The sequence below is a fragment of the Dendrobium catenatum genome, unplaced genomic scaffold, assembly GCF_001605985.2.
Source record: "Dendrobium catenatum unplaced genomic scaffold, ASM160598v2 fragScaff_scaffold_1220, whole genome shotgun sequence".
Lineage (NCBI taxonomy): Eukaryota > Viridiplantae > Streptophyta > Magnoliopsida > Asparagales > Orchidaceae > Dendrobium > Dendrobium catenatum.
In genome coordinates, this window is record NW_021319682.1 from 5,892,427 (window position 1) to 5,906,976 (window position 14,550).

Below are 14,550 nucleotides of genomic sequence, written 5' to 3' on the forward strand. Positions count from 1 at the left end.
ATTGACATAAATGCATGAACTTGATCTTTTATTTTCTTTTCTTTTTGGTCTTTGCTATCTTTTCTTCTTTTTATTTTACTCTTAGTTTTTGTTGGATTTGTTTTACTTTCTCTTGTTTAATTTTTTGTTTTCAAAATCATCGCTGAAATGATATCGTTTGTCTTGTCCTTGCTTTTGAAAATTTGTAGTCAATGTTTTACATCTTTTTATCTATTAGATGGTAAAAATATCTCTTTGATCATATCGCTTTCTCTAACCTATTTTGGTGGCATAGTTTTCTTTTCTAATCAAAAATCTATTTCAAATTAATAAATTGTGTATGAAATTAAGATCTTTTCTCAAACTTGCTTAAGTAAATCTATCTTTTATTTATAATGATTAAAGTCTTTTTGTCACATCAAGATTCCTCGTTACTCTTGTCATTGGTTAGTGATTCTATTTTGTTGATAGTTCTTCTCTATGTTAGAGAGAGAGCCCTTATTCTCTAATATCTAGAAGATATACTCACAACTAAGAATCCTTTTTAAGAGTTTTAAAAGAGAAAGGAGCTTGCAAAAATAAAAAACAAATTGGCCAATGAAGCCAACAAAAGATGCGCAATGACGCCAAATTGAAAAAATATATATATTTTAAAAAGCAAAGGATCCGCAAAGCACCAATCAACTGACAAGAGGCATAAAATGAGCCCACTAAATGGCTTCATGTATTAAAGGCTTGATTTCAATTGTTTTGCGATTGTGACAAATTCACTTTGGTTCATTATTCTATGAGATATTTTTTCTTAAACCAAGTGATGAAGGGATACTTATCTCATATCCAATTGGTTTTCTTTGAGTTAGGTCATTAATTTCAAAAGATGATTGTATCCTAAAAGAAAGTCCGAGATAAGGGTAACCATGATCGGATATTCTAATGTTCTTTGGATTGTAGATAATGTTAACTCAATAACTCACAAGTTTTTAAAAATCAATCACATGGAATGCTACATCATATTCATGCCTTGGTTTAAAAAAAAAAATCTTTTGATTTACTTTCTTCATTTCCTCCTCCTTTTTGAGATGTCAAAAGGGGGAGTAGTTTAGGATGTTTTCTTACACTTTCGATTCCATAAGTTTATACTATTGTTTTTAAGATAATTGTCGTAGTGTTTTGTCATCATCAAAAAGGGGGAGATTGTTGCAAATTTAGTTTCATGGACTATATTTTGATGATTGGAAAACACTCTTGCTTTTCTTCAACTACCTGTTACTACTGACATTTTAGGAATCAAAGATTGGACGAAAATAAGAACCAGCTCAAGATTGGGAAGAATAGGGTTGAATCAGTCTGTATTTTTCTTTTTTCTTTCTTGAGTCAATCATAATTATTCGAAGTGACTAATGTTAAGTGACTGATGTTAAGTAACCCTACACACCCGATATGCTCAATAAAGAAAGAATTCTGTATTTTTGGAAATCGGCCAGGACGATTCTTTGATCAGCCTAGACGATATTATATAAATATGCCTAAATTGATCTGGCAATCATGGGAGTAATTAAGGATAATTAATTCGATCACATTGTCCTGGATGATCGCAAGATCGGCCTGGATGATCCAGTCAAAAACCCTTGGTTGCTCCTGGATGATAAATATCATCCAGTACAAATTCAGGATGATGCGCTGGCCGATTTGGATCGGACAGCTCAAATTCAGGGCGATGCTCTGGACGATTTTCCTCTGATTTGATCTGATCGGCCAGGACGATCGTGAGATCGTCCGGGATGATGAAGCAAATTTTTAATCATCCAGTTTGCATTCAGGGCGATGCTCTGGCTGATTGTATGAGATTTGTACTGATCGGCAAGGACAATTTAAATATCATCCTGGACGATAAAGTCGACAACTTGCAATTAATGTGACCCTTTGAAGCTCTTCTATTTAAGAGCTCTTGTTCAATGTTTTTGAACATCCTTTGCTGTTGTCTTGACCTGATAAAACCTAAAGGAGAGTGAGAGAGAGGATCTTGTGAGGGGGAACTTATGAGGGGATTCACAAGGGTTACTCCAGCATTGCTCCACTTCTTCTTTCCTAGAGTCTCTTATCCTTGGAAGGGTTTGGAGAGATAAGTTTCAGCAAGTGATCATGGTTATCTGCCTGCTTCAGAAGGAAGCAAAAGGAGTTGTGTTCTCTGCCTTGCCGGGTGTGGCAAAAAGGTGGTGTTTTTGTGAGGGCTTCTCCGCCTAGCTGTGGGGGCTAAAGGAGAGTCACGTTGGTAGTGAAATACTCGGAGGGCGCCTCCGTGGAGTGGACGTAAGTCAAGTTGACCGAACCACTATAAACCCTTGTGTTCTTGTTTTTACTGCTTCCGCATTAATTTTCTTCCACACTTGTTTTTGTGGTGATTTGGTTTGTGATAATCTTTCTTTTTGCTTAAAGAAATTTTTAATACCAATTCCCCCCCCCCCCCTCTTGGTTAGCCTCGAGCCAATTTTATAGGGCTTAACATCCCTAACAAACTTTCATAGTCCACAATTTTGTTTGTTCTTCCAAAAACAATGGTTTCCCAATACTGGCAGCCAATCTCGCTAAGTCAGACTCATTCCAATATTCCAAAGGCAAATTTAGATGTCTGATCCAAACTGAAGAAGTAAATTTCTTTAGTGATTTGCAAGATATTTCTGGAGTCCATTGATCAACCCCAATAATCTATCCAGTAATGTACCAAGGCCCACTAATCAAAACATTATCATGTGCTTCCTTATTTTCAAACCAGGAAAGAAAACAATCTAATCCCATAGGTGTTATTTGTGTTAATCCCAGATGTCCCCACTTCCTTTGGAGCTCATTCTTTATCATCTAAAATGAAGCCTATGTCCCAATAAGCTACCAACAAAAGCCCTATTCAATTTTTGAATGTTCCCTCTAGCCTTGTTTAAATCCAATCTTACCAAACCATCTTTCCTTAAGAAGCTACCAACATCATCAAACAAGCTCAATTTGGTAAGCATAGACTTCTTAATCTAATCAACTTCCCTCTTAATTGAGTTTGAAAGTCGTGGGGTCTGCACGGGTTACCGAGAGCAGAGATCCTCTGCTGAAGCATTACTGCAAAAACCTGATTCTTATTTCGGAGCATTGAGGATATCACTGTAACCAATATCTACCTGTTTACCCCTAGATGTTATTTATTCAAGGTTCATATCATTAAACTTTCCAAGAATTCCAAAATTAACTCTCATTTTAGTACTTTAATTAACCATTACAGCTCTGTGAACTTTACAACCCGAAGCAGCATTGTCCAGATCACCAATACGACCCATAATACTGAAGGTTTTTTTTGGTTCAAACATTAGACTTTCAAGAATCTTACTCACCTCAATACGATCAAATCATGTAAGCCTCTCCTTCTCCTCTAAATCAACCATGTCAAACTGTTATGGCAAAATAAAAATTTTATCTTGAACCACTGAACTATCAACATCCTTGTTCTCTATTGATTCAGCATGATCATTCACTTCCTTAATAAAGTCCTCCACCTCACTTCCGCCCAGAATTTCCATGACTTCATCTAAATCTGAAGAATCCTGCATCAACATATCTCATTCCACCATGTCATTACCGACCTTAACCGATTCAATCTCCAGCTCCACACTGGATGTTGCATCTTAACTAACTGTCTTCTTAGAACCTACAGAACCAACTGATCTTCCACCCCTAGCTTTACCTAAAGATCGAACATAGATGAGCCTCCTCCCTTCAGCTCCTTTATTTACATCATGACCCCTAAATAGCTCCCATCAACCACATTACCCTCTCTAGAATCTAACATCCTCCCATCAACATCGATCTTCCCTCCACTGCTTCTCGCGGGATGACTTGAGGGTGACCGTCGGTCATGCCCCACCATATCCTAAAAGACTTCGTGATCCAACCTCGGCGGTGACATCTCCAAAATGAGAGAAAATTTTTTCTCTCAGGCAGTGCCACGTGAGCTAGGAGAGATAGAGAGTTAGAGAGAGAGAGAGAGAGAGAGAGAGCGATAGATAACAATAGAGAGAGTGAGAGAGAGAGGAGAGAGGGGAGAGCGAAAGAGAGTGAGAGAGAGAAAGGAATAAAAAAGAGAGAAGATATATATATATATATATATATATATATATATATTATTCCAAATATATATATTATTCCAAAGGATTTGGATCAGCTCACTTTTGAGTGAGAGAGAGAGAAGAGAGAGAGGAAGAGAGGAGGGAGGGAGGGAGATAGATAGAGATAGAGAGAGAAATAGAGAGAGAGGGAGAGAGAGACATAGACAAAGAGAGAGAGAGAGAGAGAGAGAGAGAGAGAAAGGAAGAGGAGAGAGGGAAAGAAAGAGAGAGGAATAAGAGAGAGATAGGAATAAGAGAGAGAGAGGGAGAGGGAGAGAGAGAGGAATAAGAGAGAGAGAGAGCTAGAGAGAGAGAGAGAGGAAGAGACGAGGGAGGGAGGGAGACAGATAGAGATAGAGAGAGATAGAAAGAGAGAGAGAGAGAGAGAGAGAGAGAGAGGAATAATAAAGAGAGGGAGAGAGAGAGAGAGAGAGAAATAATAAAGAGAGGGAGAGAGAGAGAGAGAGAGAGAGAGAGAGAGAGAGAGAGAGAGAGAGAAGAGCGAGAGATGGAGAGGGAGAAATGAGAGAGAAAGGGAAAGAGGGAGGGGGAGAGAGAGATAGACAGAAATAAGAGAGTGGAATAATAGAGGTAGAGAGGAGCAAGAGAGGTTGAAAGGAGAGAGAGAAGGAGAGAGGGAGGGAGGGAGGGAGGGAGGGAGGGAGAGAAAGGGAGAGAGGGGAGAGTGAGAGAAAGAGATAGAGAGAGCAATAAGAGAGAGATATATATTTATAGAGAGAGAGAGAGTTTATGAAAAATTTCTTTTATTTTTCTTCTTCTATTTTTGTTATTGTCGAAAAGGGGGAAAAATATTATTTGTGTGCATTTGATTTTTTGAGTTGTTTTATTTTTTTGTTTTAAGTTTAAAGTGTTCTGTGAGTTTTTAAAGTGTTTTATGAGTTTTATTTTTGTGTTTTAAGTTTGAAGTGTTCTCTTATTTTTTGAAGTGTTTTGGGAGTTTTTGAAATATTTTTGTGAGTTTATGAAAAATAAAAACAATAAAAAAAATTGATTTGTTCTTAATAGAAATTCTCTTATATTCACATGCTTATTCATTTAGGGGGAGTTAAGGAGAAATTTAGGATTTTTAATTTTATTCAAATAATAATTATTTTGTCATCATCAAAAGGAGGAGATTGTTAAGATTGTTGCTACTTAATTTTGCATGTTTGATATTCGTACAACTTGTATATTTTTTATTATTCCAAATATTATTGATTTAATTATTATTTCTCCTAATATATTTTAGAAGAATTATTTTGCTCTTGTGTGTACTAACAATTTAGGAAAATCATACTCCGGATTGTTAAAGACTTCAAATTAAGATCAGTTTAGAAGTTCATTGTAATTGAAGTCTGTATTTTCCATTTTATTGAGTCTAAGATAGTGTGAATGTAATTGAGTAACTGAGCACACACACACTAGGGGAGAGTTTAAAATTCATTTTTTAACTGATCGTATTATATTATATCACTTCGTGTGGTACGATCTGATCAGTTATTTCTCCTGACGAGCAGTTGAAAGAACATAAATGAAAATATTTTTTTTTCTATGTATGGATCATACGGGATGATATTAAATTTCATACAGGGATGAACGCCTCTATTTTATTCTCAGATGAGGATCATATGGGATGATATTAAATTTCATACAGGGATGAACACCTCTATTTTGTTCTCGGACGAAGAACGTACAGGATGACCTAAATTTTGTTCAGGGATGAATGCCTTTGTTTGGTTCTCGGACGAAGATCGTACTGGATGATATTAAATTTCGTACAGGGATGAACGCCTCTGTTTTGTTCTCGGATGAAGATCATATGGGACGATCTAAATATTGTATAGGGACGAATGTCTCCATTTTGTTCTTGGACAAAGAACATACGGGAAGATCTAAATTTAGTACGGGGACGAATGCCTCTATTTTGTTCTTGAACAATAAAATTTATTCAAGTGTGGATCGTATGAGACAATTTCTATTTTGTACCAAGACAAATGTCCCGGATCTGTTTTCGCTCATTTCGTCCTAACGTTTCGTATAGGCTAAATTAAATTTTCTAACTATTCATCCCAGATGAACTTAGTTCGTACCAGACGATTATCGGGTACAAAATTTTTTCATACAGATTCATAATAGGTTCATACGCAATAGTTTTTGAACTATTCATACGTACGAATATATAATCGTAGAATATGATTGTGTACTCACTAAATTGAAAATTTCAGTTTTATGGACAATTTTTCATGTCTTTTGTATATAAGGTCCACTAAAACTAACGTGAGAGAGTCTTGTTTACATGATTTTTTAAGGGAAATTGAAGGAGAGAGTGTAAGACAATGTGAGAAAGAGATTTCTTGCAAGTGGAGTGTGAAGGGTTCACAAGGTTACTCAAAGCTAAGGATCTCTTTGAAATTATGGTTATCAGTTTTCCTCTTATCTTTCTAGATTTATCATACGGAGATCTTCATATAAGATCTAGTTCTCTGCCGACACTTGGAGAGTGTGAAAGGACGAAGGTACTCTGCCAACCCTTAGAGGGTCTAAAAGGATGAAAGTTCTCTGTTGACACTTAGAGAGTGTGAAAAGATGAATGTACTTTACTGACACTTGGAGGGTGTGAAAGGATGAGGGTACTCTTCCTACACTTAGAGGGTGTGAAAGGACGACAAATCTCTGCCGCACAGGGGATTGGTGGAAGAGAGTTTTGTAAATACTTCTCTTCCTTGCTGTGGGGACTAAAGGAGAGGTACTTTGGTAATAGTGTAATACTTAAAGTGGGAGGTTTCAGAGAGTGGATGTAGGTCATTTTTGACCAAACAACTATAAACATTTATGTCTTTTATTTTTCCACTGTTTATTTTTCTGCTAGTTTTTAATCTGTGATCAAAAAGTTTTATTTTAAAAATTTTAATTAACTTGCTTCGTAAATCAACAATTTCAATATTTAAATCCAATAAGTAATTTTTAAAATTACCAATTCACTTCCCCCTCTTGGTTAGCCTTGAGACATTAGCTTAGGTTTAACAATCTAAGCAAGATTCAACAAGAATCAACAAGTGGTATCAAAGCTTTGTTTCAAAACTAAAAGTTTAGACTACTTTTTGATAAACGAACATGACTATTTTTAGAAACCTGAACACGTCTGAAGGGTATTTGATCATTAGACATCCTTTGTTTGACAACATCCCTTTTGATTTTTAGAAAAAATGCATATTTACATTTTTACAATCATTAAATTATCATATGTAGATTTTAGTTCAAGAAGGGTATACAAAACCAACTAAATTAGTTAATGGTATTAGAGTTGAAACACCCTTTGAAAATTGGACTGTAGAAGAACACAACTTAGCACAACTTAATGCAAAATATTAAAATAGTTTCTTTTGTGCACTTAAGTCAGAAGACTATATGCGGGTTTCCACTTGCAAAAGTGGAAAGGATATATGGGATAGATTTTGTATCACTTATGAAGGGACTAATGAAGTAAAGCAACCTAGATTAAACATCTTTTTACTTGACTATAAATTATTTTGCATAAAACCTAATGTATCTATTTCTAACATGTATACAAGATTCACTTAGATAGTCACTTCTTTGCATGCATTGGGTATGGAACTAATGAACGCTGAAATGGTTAATAAGATTCTTCATTATTTGCCTACTACTTATAATGCTAAAATAATTATAATTATAGAATCTAAATATTTGAATGTTTACTTTATTGATAATCTCCTTGGTTCACTAATTATCTACGAGCAAGGAGTTAGTCAAAGGAAGGTTGATGCAGGTGAATAGCAAATGGAAAAGAATATTACGCTAAAAGTGGAGGAGTCAGAGAATGATCTATCGCAACTTGAGGATGAGGATGACATCTCCTTAATGACTAGATAGTTTAGAAGCTTTCTAAATAGGTAGAAGAAGAGACACCAATAATGGAACATAAGTAAGTTCAATATAAATGTTAAGGTTTCTAATGATGTGATTTACTATGAGTGCAGGAAACTTGGACATATAAAGTCAGACTTCCCAATCCTAAAAGCCACTCCTAATTAGGAGAACGGAGAGGAGAAACCAATTGTGAAAAAGGTCAAGTAGAGATACCAAAGAGATTTTTGGGTAGACTCGGCTTCGAATTTGTCAGAAATTGAAAAGGAGGAGGAAGTCACCAACTTGTGCTTAATAGTCGATAATCTTAATCACTCAGATCAAGAAGAGGTATGTGACATAACCTATGCTAAACTATTAGAAGTTTCTAAAAGAATTCATGATGCATATAGGAAGCTAGAGAAAATGCATGCTAGTCTTAATTTAGAATTACAGGAACTGCAAAGAGAACAAAAAATACTTAAGAAAGATCATGTATTGATAGATAACAACCATATGAGCTTACTTGATGAATTTGATAACCTGAATAAAGAGAATGAGAAATTAAAGTCATCCTATGCTCAATTGGAAAAAGTCTTTAAAATTTCCTGAAGTTAAATGCTATTATTATGGCATGTTTGGACATATAGCACACACTTGTACTTTAGATAAGAAAATTCATTTAGTGTGAAAACCTAATATGCATAAACCCAGATATATCATACATGGATCTATTTCTAATTTGCCAGAAAGAGAACCCAAACTAGTTTGGGTTCGCAAGTCTACCATTTGATAGTTTTGCAGGCACGCTCTCATATAAGGCCTCGTGAGAGCATTTGGTACCTGGATAGTGGTTGCTCAAAGCATATGACTAGAGACACTAAGAAATTTATATTGTTGGAAGCCAGAAATGGAGGTAGGGTTACACTTCAAGATAATACCAATAGGAAGGTGGTTGGATCAGGTATGATTGGAAATTTGCAAAATTTTTTCATAGAGAATGTACTACTTGTGAAAGGCTTAAAGCATAATCTATTGAGTATTAATCAGCTATGTGATAAAGGATACATTATAAATTTTTTTCCTACTAGTTATATATTAAGCCTAAATGGTAATGATATTTTGCATTGATTAAGGATAAATAATATTTATATACTAGATTTAAATTGTATAAAAACTCATAATGCTTTTTGTTTGAAAACTATTTTTGATGAGTCATAGTTATGGCATAGGAGACTTTGTCACTCTAGCATGAAAAAACTTAGAAAATTTACCCAAAAGGATTTTGTTAGAGGTATACTAAAACTAGACTTTATTAAGAATCACCTTTTCAATGCATGTCAATTAGGAAAATAAGTGAAGTCCTATTTTCAGTCTAATAAGGATCTTAGAACTAGTAAGCCTTTGGAGATTTTACATATGGATATTTTTAGACCAGTTGGTACTTTAAGTCTATGAAGGAAGGTATACGGATTTATAATTATAGATGAATTTTCTAGATTCACTTGGGTTAAATTCTTATATCATAAGACTGAATCATTTTGAGGAATTTAGATACTTTTCGACTTAGATTCAGAGGAAACTAGGATGTGAGATTTTAACTATTCAAAGTGATTACAACAGTGAATTTGAAAATGAAAAATTTTATAATTTTATAAATAGAAAAGAATTTATCAAAATTTTTCTACACGTAGAACCCCATAACAAAATGGGGTAGTAAAAAAAAAAGAACAGAACATTAATAGAAGCTGCGCGAGCCATGTTGGAAGAATATTCACTTCCTAAATATTTTTGGGCTGAAGTAGTTAGGACTACATGTTATATTATCAATAAGGTGAATATCTGATTGAAATTAAATAAAATATCCTATGAGCTTCTTAAAGGGAGAACACCTAATTTGTCTCATTTGCATGTTTTTGGATTTAAGGTGTTCGCACATAATAATGAAAAATCTGCCTTAAGAAACTTTAATCCAAAATTAGATGAATGAATTTTTCTTGGATACTATAGTGTTGGAAAATCTTATAGGGTATGTAACAAAAGTATTTTGGTAATTGAGGAGATCACACATGTTATATTTGATGAATATGGAATTTTGGAAGAGCCAATTTTGGAAGAGGATGAAATAAAAAATAACTCCCAAAGGATTGAGAAAGTTCATTTGGAAGAAAATTTGGAGTTAAAAAACTCGTTGCCTTGAGATTTGAGATTTTCTAAAAACCACCCTAAGGAATTAATTTTAGGTGAATCTAGTGAGGGTGTTAGGACTATGTGTGGACTAAGCAAAGAAGTCAATAATTCTGCATTTATTTCAATGATAGAACCCATAAATGTAAATCAAGCACTTTCGGATGAATTTTAGATTTTGGTAATGCAAGAAGAATTAAATTAATTTGTGATAAATAAAGTTTAGGAATTAATTGCAACGTCAAAGGATTAAAGTGTAGTTGGAACTAATTGGGTATTCAAGAACAAAATGAACGGCTCATGAGTTATTGTTAGAAATAAGGCTAGATTTTTAGCTAAGGGGTATAATAAGATTGAAGGGATTGATTTTAAGGAGACTTTTGCACCTATAGCTAAACTTGAAATAATTAGGATTTTATTAGCCTTTGCCTGTTTTAAAGGTTTCAAATTATTTCAAATAGATGCTAAAAGTGCCTTTTAAATGGGGTAATTTAAGAGGATCTTTATATTGAACAATCTCCAAGTTTTGAAAATTCAAAATATCTAAATCATGTTTTTAAATTGAAAAAGGTATTGGATTAAAACTGGCACCTAGGGATTGGTATGAGAGGTTGAGCACTTTCCTACTTGAGAGATCTTTTAAAAAAGAAAGTGTGAACACCACTCTCTTTTTGAAGAAAATGAGAGAGGATATACTCATTATACAAATTTATATTGATGATATCCTCTTTGGATCTACTAATAAAAAATTTTATGATGATTTTTCTAAAATAATGAGTAGTGAATTTGAGATGAGCCTAATGGGAGATTTAAGTTACTTTCTAGGCTTTAGCCTTAAGCAAATTAAGGAGAGAATATTTCTTAGTTAGTCAAAATATGTTAAAGACATCCTCAAAAGTATGAAATGGATAATGCTAAACCTATCATTACACCTATGACTTTCTTAGTTCAGTTGGATAAGGATCCAAAGGGAAAATCTATTGATAAAAACAGTTTAGGGAAATAATTGGATCATTGCTTTACTATACTACTAGTAGACCCGATATTAAGTTCAGTGTTTGTTTGAGTTCTGGATTCTAATCAGATTCAAAAGAATCACATTTGACAGCAATGAAAAGGATTTTGAGATATCTCTTAGGAATTCTGAACTTACGAATTTGGTCTCCTAAGTTTAGCTCTTCATTTAAAATAATTGGATATTCATATTCGAATTTACAGGTTGTAGGGTTGATAGAAAGAGTACTTCTGAAACTTGTCAATTTATAAGAAATTCTTTTATTTCTTGATCCAGTAGAAAATAAAATTTCATATCCCTATCTACTACTAAAGCTGAATATATTGCCTTAGAAAGTTGTGTGGCATAAGTTCTTTGGTTGAAACAACAGTTGATTGAATTAGAATTTTCAATAGGCACAGTTCCAATTTATTGTGATAATACTAGTGGCATTTGCATTTCAAAGAATCCTATTCAACATTCTATAACCAAACATATAAACATAAGGCATCATTTCATAAGGGATCATGTATCCAAATGAGAAATTGAACTAAATCATGTTTCAATTGAAAATCAACTTATAATTATTTTTATAAAACTACTAGCCTTTGATTCCTTTAGCACATTAAGAAAAAGGCTTGTTGTGAATGACCTTAATGCTTAATTAAAATTTTCTGCAAACTTGATATGTGTTTTTGTGTGTGTGTGTGTGTGTGTTTTTTTTTTTTTTGTATTTTTGTGCTTCTTTATTTTTGTTTATATTTGTAATGGACATATTTATGACACATTAGATTTCATGTTTATGATCGATCGTGCGAATTTTTCTAAGTGTTACATTCATACTATACAAAATTATTTTCATACCGTACGAATTATGTAGCATTTTCAACATTATTTTGAACTGTTTACGTGTTATTTTATTTTTTCAATACCATTTGTATTGTACGATCTCTAAATCATCTCGGATGATGTGTATTCATTTATATGTACGCACCTAGATGATTAACCAGGCATAATAAGTTATTATAACTAATCGTACGTACAAACCCATAGTTCGTATGTACGAACCACGTGTCATTCAATGTAGGGGGACAAATCTAACCATCATTAAAATGATATTAAATAATTGATCATCTCGGACGAACACCTGTTCGTCTGTATGATCGTATGGTCAAAAAGCATGTATAAAAGGATGCCTCGTAACTTGCGTGATTATGAAAAGTCATTTCATTCAAACATATTCATTCGTAAATACAAAATTTCTTTTCATACATACGAACCATGTATCGTACTGTATGAACTTATTTTCATACGTACGAAAGATTTTTTTTAAAATAGGAGGGCTTTGAAATTCAATTTCATTCACTTTAATAGCCTTCTCTAATCCTTCAAATCTTAGCAATGGCCAGTTCCAGCAAGAGCGGTAGACTCACTAAGGGTTTGTCTTCTAGGGGTGGAGACAACAACTTTCTCTCCAGGGCTAACGATAAATCATTTCTGAGGGTTTTTTTTTTTGCAAAAATTACACCCTCTAAAATCCTTCTTCAAGAGGATATTCACTTCCAAGTGATGCCTCTTTTCGTTACCACCCAATTTGTTTTTATTTTGACCCTGATTCACTCCTATAATAAGGAAAGTTCTTTGATAGATGTACAACGCTTTGACATACTAGAGAGTTATTTTGATCAGTGCTTTGATCAAATTCAAACTCATCTAAATCAGTAGGACGCATAGTACCAGCAGGATAGGGTAGGATTCGAGGTCAATTTGACTCGGTGAATACCAATGTGGCTAATGTGGCTATGATGAATAACTATTTTTTATCTTCGACTAGCCACCTCCTCCAGACCAGGGCTCCTCGGATATATAAATGTACTTCTTATGTATTATCTTTGATAGTCTTTAGTGATGTGATATGATGACTTCTATGGTTTTTTTGTGATTGTCCTTTGTTTTTAATTTTATTTTTAATATTATGTTGTGGTTAAATTGATATCATCTGAGCATCAATGTATTTCTATATTAATTTGATATCAATAAAATATGTCTTGCTTTATTTAGTTAATTTTATTCTATATTTGAAATGTTAGTTTACCTATATGATAATCCTAACTTAATTGATCTAAAAGGTGTTATAATATGACCAGTAATAAAAAAATTAACTTCATTAGAAAATTTAATTTTTCAAAAATATAATTTATAACTCGATTAAGTTAAAGATATCAATCTCATGTTCTTTTTGGGCACACATAATTTTAATATTATTATTGCAATTTTAATGTCTTATTATTCTTTTATATCTTTTTTTAATATATTATCTTTGTACTTAGAGAAGTTTGAGTTTTTAGATTATTGATTTTAGAAAGATCAAATAAAAATAGAGAAATGTACAAGTGTAAAAAAATCAAAAGAATGCGCAATGATTCACAAATTAAAAAGAAGCACAAAATTAGTCCAAATATAAAAAGATGCACAAAGTATACCACAAATATTGAAAAGATGCGCAATATCACCAAACAAGTATATTGATAATTTTCTTTCCCCTATCTTTTAATCTTCAATTTTAAATCAATCTAATGTTCAATTATATTTTGTATACGAAACTGACTTAAATTAATCTTGATTTTGTCACCTTCGTAATGATTTTTCTTATCTGATTGTCTATAATATTTTATGACCTTGATATATTTATCTTGTCTTTGTTATAACTTAATTTATATGTTATGAATCTTTATTTTTTACTAATGAACATTAATCTTATTATTGCAATTATAAATCAATATCTTTCAAGATCAATTATCAAAGGCTTCTCATATGACCTACATTTCTTTTAGATTTCTTCTTCTCTTTTTGTTGTTATCAAAAAGGGAGAGAAATATTATTTGTGTGTATTTGATTGTTTGTGTGCATTTAATTTTTTGAGTTATTTTTGTTTTTTTTTTTAATTTGAAGTGTTCTGTGAGTTTTTGAAGTGTTTTGTGAGTTTTATTTTTATGTTTTAAGTGTAAAGTGTTTTGTGAGTTTTTGAAATATTTTTTGAGTTTTTGAAATATTTGTGTGAGTTTATGAAAAAAAATTTAAAAAATTGATTTATTCTTAATAGAAATTCTCTTATATTCATATGCTTATTCATTTAGGGAGAGTTAAGGAGAAATTTAAGATTTTTAATTTTATTCAAATAATAATTATTTTTCCATCAACACTGTCGTTGCCAGGTCCCAAGTCCTGGATGAGAAAAGTTGAGGGTTGCGTTAAGTAATCGACAGCCAGTGTAAAACTTGTCGAACAATAATGACATGAATGCTTTAAGAAATTGTGTTAATGCTAGGGTGTCCCCTGGAAGTGACGCGCTGTATGGCCTGAATACAGTGACAAGTGTGC